We start from the raw sequence: 8,042 nt of genomic DNA, 5'->3' as shown, positions 1-8,042 counted from the left end.
AGAAGGGTCCCTTAGACCACGATTGTAGATCCAATTTAACAGATTGTAGGATTGCCAAGTGGTTCTTGGTGTATAAGTCAGAAAGTTTGCATGGGAGCTGGACCCCGAGATAGGTGATGGCATGGAGATCCCATTGAAAGGGAAAGTTGGTTTGGCAGAGTCACAAGAGCGAAGTCGGGAGGGAAATGTTGAGGGCACGGGATTTGGAATAGTTGATTTTGAGATTAGAGAGAGCCTGAAAGGATTTAAGGGCCGAAAGGAGATTAGGGACAGAAGTCAAGGGGTCAGTAAGGAAGAGGAGGATGTCATCCGCGTAAGCAGCTAGTTTGTACGTTTTGTCCTTTATGGAAACACCCTTAATATTCGGTCATCGTTGATTTGGCGGAGAAGGGGCTCTAAGGTGAGAATGTAGATCAGGGGGGACAGGGGGCAGCCCTGTCTCGTACCATTCGACACGGAGAAGGCGTCCGAGAGAGCACCATTGACCCGGACCCACGCCGAGGGGGTGGAGTACAGAACCGAGACAAACCGCAGGAACCAGCCCATCAGGCCCATTGCCCTGAGTGTCTCAGTCATGTAGTCCCAGGCCACCCTATCGAATGCCTTCTCCGCGTCGAGGGACAAGAAAAAACCGGGGGTGTTGGACGTGGATAGCCAATGGTGGAGGTGAAGGGCCTTGGTAGTGTTGTCCCTTGCTTCTCGGCCAGGGACGAAGCCTACTTGGTTAAGGGAGATCACATCAGGAATAGAAGGAAGGAGGCGATTAGCTAGTACTTTGGCGTACGTTTTGACATCCACATTAAGGAGCGATATGGCCGGTAGTTAGGGACCTGGGAGGCATCTTTACCCGCTTTCGGGATGACCGCGGGGCTTTGCCCAGTTTAGATTGCTTCAGAGCCGCCAAGATTTCCGTCTAAGTTATGGGGGCGTCTAGCTCAGATAAAGCGGCGTCCGGCAGTGGGGAGGGAGAGTATCGCTCTAGAAACCGTCTAATATCCTGGAGTCTGGAGCACTGGGACCCCTGAGAGTCTGTGTGCGGTAAATTATACAGGTGGGAATAATAGCTAACGAATTGGGCTGCTATGTCAGGGGTTGAATTTAGCGTTTTACCAGCCTGATCAACTATGGAGTGGATAGTGTTGGCAGCCCGTTTTTTCTGGAGTGCCCTAGCCAGGAGCCTGCCTGATTTGTTAGCATGTTCATAGAACAGACCTTGGGACAGGGCGAATTTGCGGCGAACAGACCTCCCAAGAGTCTCCAATAGCTCCTGACGAGCCAGGGTAAGTTTTGCGAGGGTGGCGGACGCTAGGGATCTTTTTTTAGTGGGCACGTTCTAGATTACCAATTTTCAGCAATAGAGATTCAACTTGAGCTGAATGCGCTTTCCTGCGTTTAGAGGCGAGTGCCATAATCTCCCCGCGGATCACGCATTTATGAGCTGCCCAAAGCGTGATGGGGGTAATATCCGGAGATTGGTTTTCGGCAAAGTAATGCTGCAGGCGCTCCGTGAGTGCGGAAACACATGCAGCGTCAGAGAGAATGGAGCCATCCATTTTCCACGCCCGCGGGGCATGAGACTGTGCGGGGAAAGAGAAAGTGATACTGAAGGGTTATGATCTGAAAGAAACATCGGGTCGATGGAAGCTGAGCAGAGGGTCGGTAGGAGATCCTGGGAAACAAAGAGGTAATCAATACGGGAATAACGATCTTGGGGGGACGAGTAGAAGGTGAAGTCTTTAGTGCCTGGATGCATGGTGCGCCACGAATCGTGCAGGAGAAGGGTTGACAGGAGGGTTTTAATCGTGCGTAGGGCAGCATACGGCATGGAGGAGGAACCCGCTGAAGTATCTACAAGAGGGGACAGGGCAACATTAAAGGCCCCTCCCAAAATGAGTTGTCCAGAACAGAAATCCGACAGGCGTTGGATGGTAGTTCTGAAAAAGGTGACCAAGTGTTTGTTGGGGGCATAGAGGTTAGCAAGAGTACACGGGCGGCCATTCAGCTGCCCTTTAAGGAAGATGAACCGACCCTGGTCATCGGCCATAGACTCCGTGACTTTGAATGGACAGTGTTTGGATAGGAGTATAGACACTCCTTTGGATTTGGAGTCCGCAGAAGTGGCATGATATGCCTCGGGGTATTGTGGAGATGGGACCTTTTGGATGCTGTCAGACCTATAGTGGGTTTCCTGGAGAAATACGATGTCGGCCGTGGTTTTGCGTAAGGCAATGGCAAGCTAGGAGCGTTTTTCATGGACATTGAGGCCACGAACGTTTAGGGAGTATAACTTAAAGGTGGGATGCATATGGCCAGTGGAGGACAGCAGAGTTGACGAGACACAACACAGGAAGGGGGGGGAGAAAGGAAAATGAAGGAGGGGGGGAGAGGGAGGGAACAGACAAGGAAGAAAAGGCAAGAGGCAACAGTGGGGGGAAAGGGGGAGAGGGCGGGGAACAAAGACCCTAACCTAGTCCGGCCTGCCGAGACAAAACGGAGTGGTACAAGGAGAACAAGGGGGTATAGTGGCTACGGAGGATGCAAAAGGAGGGCGTCGTAAACAAGGAAGGTTACAGGCCACTAAGTGGGGGTTGGGGTAGACCGAACGAGAAGAGGGGACCGAAGTAGTCACTATGGCTAACAGAGGGTGAAATCAGGGAAATGCTGGATAAACTTAACACAAACAAATCACCAGGCCCGGATGGCGTACATCCGAGAGTACTCAAGGAACTCAGTAAGGTTATATCCAGACCACTGTTCCTGATCTTTGCTGACAGTATTAGGACAGGAGATGTACCAGGGGATTGGAGGAAGGCTAATGTGATTCCGATATTCAAAAAGGGTCAGAGGCATATCCCGGGAAATTATAGGCCTGTCAGTTTGACATCAATAGTATGTAAACTTCTGGAGGGGATGATAAGGGACTATATCTTAGAGTTTGCTAAAGACAACAACATCATCAGCAGTAATCAGCACGGGTTTACAAATGGGCATTCTTGTCAAACCAATCTCTTAACATTCTATGAGGAGGTGAGCTGTGAGCTAGATAGGGGCAGACCAGTAGATGTGGTGTACTTGGATTTCGCTAAGGCGTTTGATACAGTTCCCCACAAGCGCTTAATTTATAAAATAAGGTCTGCTGGTATCGACAGCAGGGTTTGCTCTTGGATACGGAACTGGCTAAAAGGGCGTGTGCAAAGGGTAGTAATAAACAGCGCATACTCAGACTGGTCTGAGGTTGTAAGCGGGGTGCCCCAGGGCTCAGTCCTGGGACCAACCTTGTTCAATTTATTCATAAACAGCATTGAGGACGGGATCAGTAGTTCGTTATCAGTTTTTGCAGATGACACTAAATTGGGCAGGGCAATAACTGCACAGCATGAAGCAGATATCCTACAGAATGACCTAGACAAAATAACGGAGTGGGCAACGACATGGCAAATGAGGTTTAATGTGGAGAAGTGTAAGGTTTTGCACTTGGGGACTAAAAACATAAAAGCACAATACACGTTAGAAGGGGAACACTTGGGGGAATCCAAAATGGAGAAGGATCTGGGAGTCTTGGTGGATGATAGATTAGGAAATAGCATGCAATGCCAAGCGGCAGCTGCCAAAGTCAGCAGAATATTAGCATGCATAAAGAAAGGGATGTATTCCAGAGATAAGACTATAATCCTTCCACTTTATAAAACTCTGGTCCGACCGCATCTGGAGTATTCTGTCCAGTTCTGGTCGCCAGTCCTCGGGAAGGATGTGTTGGAGCTGGAGAGAGTCCAGAGAAGGGCAACTAAACTGATTAGGGGATTGGAGGACCTTAATTACGAAGAGCGTCTGCAATCGCTCGATTTATTCTCCCTGGAGAAGAGACGCCTGAGGGGGGACATGATAGCAATTTATAAATATCTCAATGGGGATCCCAGCTTAGAAAAAAGCTGTTCAGTCGAAGGGATTCCATGAGGACAAGAGAGCATACAATGTGATTAGAGGAGAAGTGTTTTAACCTCATTAGACGGAGTCTAATGGTGTGCAACTAGAGCCTTAAAGGGGCAAGTGTCAGGGTACGCACGGGGGGAAGGGAGGAAACATGTGGGGAAGGGACTCCAGATGGAGGATGGAGGTAGGCAGTGTAAGTGCTGTACGTGGGTAGCCAGGAAGTGCACGGGTAGTAGGGCCAGGGGAATAGGAGCCATAGGGCAAAGATCAGGGACTACACCAACAGTGCAGCCGTGGAGGAGGGGGAGGGAACTGTCTGAATACCTGGAGAGGTGCCAAGAACATGGTGGTATATATATATATATATATATATATATATATATATATATATATATATATATATAAAAAACAGATCTGAACAAGAAAACTCTAAGCAGTAATATTCAATAAAAGCATCATTGTGAGGTTGTGTGGTCACAAGCAACATCCAAGAAAGTTTATGAGTATAAACGCATCCCCTCCTCGAGGTGTTAGATGCAATCCCGATAACCCTACCGGTAGAGGGCGTGGACGGGGAGTAGCCACCCCACAAACGGGGGTAAGAGGGGGTGATCCCGGGAGCAAATGCAAAGGGAGTATATCAGGGTATACGTATGCCCACAGTGCAACGGACGGGTGCGAGCCTCAGGTCAAACCCGGCTCGTGTGGGTAGGGATTCCCCACCCACGAACAACCTCGAGGAAGGGGCATGGGCCGACGGCTTAGGCCGGCGGGCGGCGCCCGATACGGATGTGAGGCCCTGCGGTCCCAGGCAAGGGGTGAAGCATAGCGCTTCACATCGGCATGGGGCACCGATGCCTGCAAACACAAACACACAAATATAGCAAACAATAGAGTACACCCACTGGGCGAGTGGACCCCCTGGCATAAACAATCAATTGAGCACACAATGCAAACATAATATAAAACACTATGGAAATGTAGTATAGGCAGGCGCCTGAGAGGGAAAGACGTACGTCCCCAAAAACCCCTATGGGGGAGCATACGACCCACCCGTGGAGGCTTAAAAACAAAAACAGCAGAAATCGGAGATAAAAGTAGGAAGCCGAGGGTGCTGGCAGTCCTGGTTCAAAGTCTCAGGCAAAACTGAAGGGTAGAAGTAAAGAGATGGGACGTAGGGGGGAGTCAAGAGTACATTACCATGCCAGGGAGCAGAGTGTGGATCAACGGAGCAGCGATGTGAAAATGTTCGGAAATGCAGAAAGTCCGTGCGGTGGTTGTGGACACGGTCAGACATGGCATCCGTAGTTTTCAAGGCTGTGGGATCCAGGGAATTAAAAAAAAAAAAAAATGAAAAAAAAGATGAACAGGAGAAGACAGCACGGAATATGGTGTAGATAATGGTGCAAGACACACTGCAGGCGCTGTGGGCTGGAGGCTCACAACTTGAGTCCAGAAAGGGGCATAATGGGGCTTTAGGCATCCAGCCTGGCCCGGCGGACCTGTGGCGGTTTGGTAGGACTATTGGCGTGAGGGAGAGCAGCAGGAACACGGGCCTGGCGGACTTCAGATGGGGCTCGTTGGAGCCGGAACCTGACCTCCTGGGCGTCCATGAGTTCCGCTTCAGGCGCTTCAGTTACCAAGGGTCCTGGACGAAACTCTGCATACCAGTTGGGCAGGTGCATATAAGGAATACCCAGTGTGGAACAAAAGTGGGGTAGATCCTCAGGGACCCTGAGAAGGGCTGTGCGGCCTTGTGTGGAGGCTGAGAGGCAGAACGGGAATTTACATCTATAAGTAATTCCGTTGGCCCTGAGTGTGTCAAGTAGCGGTCTCAGACATCCAAAAGAGAGAGACCGCACTCAAAGATGTTAAATAAAAATCCTTAGGACTCCTTTATTCTCCATAAATCCAATAGACAGCAGACAGACAGTGCAATACACGGACAGACGTGTCGGGTTGACGCGTTTCACGATAAAAATCGCTTATTCATAACCACACACCTGGTGTGTGGTTATGAATAAGCGATTTTTATCGTGAAACGCGTCAACCCGACACGTCTGTCCGTGTATTGCACTGTCTGTCTGCTGTCTATTGGATTTATGGAGAATAAAGTAGTCCTAAGGATTTTTATTTAACATCTTTGAGTGCGGTCTCTCTCTTTTGGATGTCTACATGCCTGGATGGCGGATCTGACCTGCACCGAGTGCTGAACTTGCACCTGAGCGGCTTTCTTCTTTGTTTTTGCTAAGTAGCGGTCTCAGTTCCCTGCGACGCTGGAGCGTGATGCCCGAAAGGTCCTGAAATAGTTGGATGGGGGCCCCATCCAGGTCAATGTGGGGTCTATTTCTAGCTTTGCGTAAAATGTCCTCCTTAAGTCGGAAGTCCACCAGACAACAGATAATATCCCTCGGCGGGTCCCCCTCCCTGCCCTTGGGGCGCAGGGCGCGATGAGCTCGTTCCATTTTGATGGGGGACTGTGGGGGCCTATCCAGGAGTGAATTGAATAGGGAGACTATGGTGGGGTTCAGAAGGTCGCCATCCACTGATTCGGGAACCCCGCGAACGCGGAGGTTATGGCGCCTCCCTCTGTTGTCCAGGTCCTCCAAGTGGCGCTGAATATCTCTCATCTGGACAGTGTGGGTGTCAGACCTATAGTGCAGTTCATGTATGGCTGAGTCCTGTCTGGCAGTCACCCTTTCAATCTCATGCACCCTGCCTGTGAGGGAGTGTATGTCTGCCCTCCAATCCAAGATGGCCGCCCCCAGGGTGTCCTTAATGTCAGCAGCCACCGAGCGGAGATCATCCATGTTCAGCTGCCCAGGTGACACTGGCGTGGGGAAGCTGGATTCAGGGTCCCCGGAGGCTACAGCGGCATAGGAGCGGGCGGGAGGTGGAGGATTAAGCGTGGGAGAGGAGCCGCGGCCTGTTGGCGCCATTGTTGCGGCCTGGGTCTGGAACAGCTCCGGAATGCTGGGACTGATTCTGGCGGCGGGGTCCCTCGGGGAGCGAGAGCGGGTGGCAGAGGAGGAGCGGGGGGGTAGTTGACATCCTCACCGTAGGTGTAGAGCTGGTGCAGACCCCGTAGTGCAGTGAATTCGGCTCGTGGCGGCGGGAGCTCTCCTAACAGGGGTCCATCACCTCGCGCGGCCAGACCACGCCCCATATGAACATTGTTAATAAGCTCTGCATTGTTTGAGATTACCAGGTCCAACATTATTTCTAGTGGGGGCCTCAATAACCACTTAAGCCCCGGAAGATTTTACCCCCTTCCTGACCAGGGGGTTTTTTGCGATTTTTTACTGCGTGACTTTAACGGACAATTGCGCGGTCGTGCGATGCTGTACCTAAACAAATTTGACGTCCTTTTTTTCCCACAAACAGAGCTTTCTTTTGGTGGTATTTGATCACCTGTGCGATTTTTTGATTATGCGCTATAAACAAAAAAAGATCGTAAATTTTGCAAAAATAATATTTTTCAAATTTTTTTATATAATATTCCCCCAAAAAAATGTAAAAATCTAAATTTTTTAACATTTTCGGCCAATTTGTTTTATGCTACATATGTTTGGTAAAAAAAAAATCGCAAAAAGCGTATTTTGATTGGTTTGCGCAAAAGTTATCGCATTTAATAACAAAGGGAAAGATTTTCATCATTTTTGGTGTTTTTTTTTTTAACGAGTAATGGCGGAGATCTGCGATTTTTTTTGCGGTACTGCGACATTGCGGCGGACAGATCGGACCCTTGACTGACATTTTTGACACTTTTGGGGTTACCAGTGACATTACTGCAGTAATCAGTGCTATACATATGCACTGTTACTGTAAAAATGACACTGGCAGGGAAGGGGTTAACTGTATTGGAGAGGGAGGGGTTAAGTGTGTCCTAGGGGCGTGTTTGTAACTGTGATGGGACATGTCTACTATTGTAAAAACAGAGATCAACGGTTCTACATAGTAGAACCATCTGATCTCCATTTTTACACAGGGGAGAATGACAGGCGGCTTGTTTACATTAGCCGCCTGCCTTTCTCCCTGTCTACCGACGATCGGCGAGTGACCGGCGGACATCGGGTCTGCCGGTCACAAGCACTGACTGCTTGGTGAACGAG

Source organism: Pelophylax lessonae, assembly GCF_965119305.1.
Source record: "Pelophylax lessonae genome assembly, chromosome: 10".
NCBI lineage: Eukaryota > Metazoa > Chordata > Amphibia > Anura > Ranidae > Pelophylax > Pelophylax lessonae.
Note: the sequence above shows the minus strand (reverse complement) of the source record.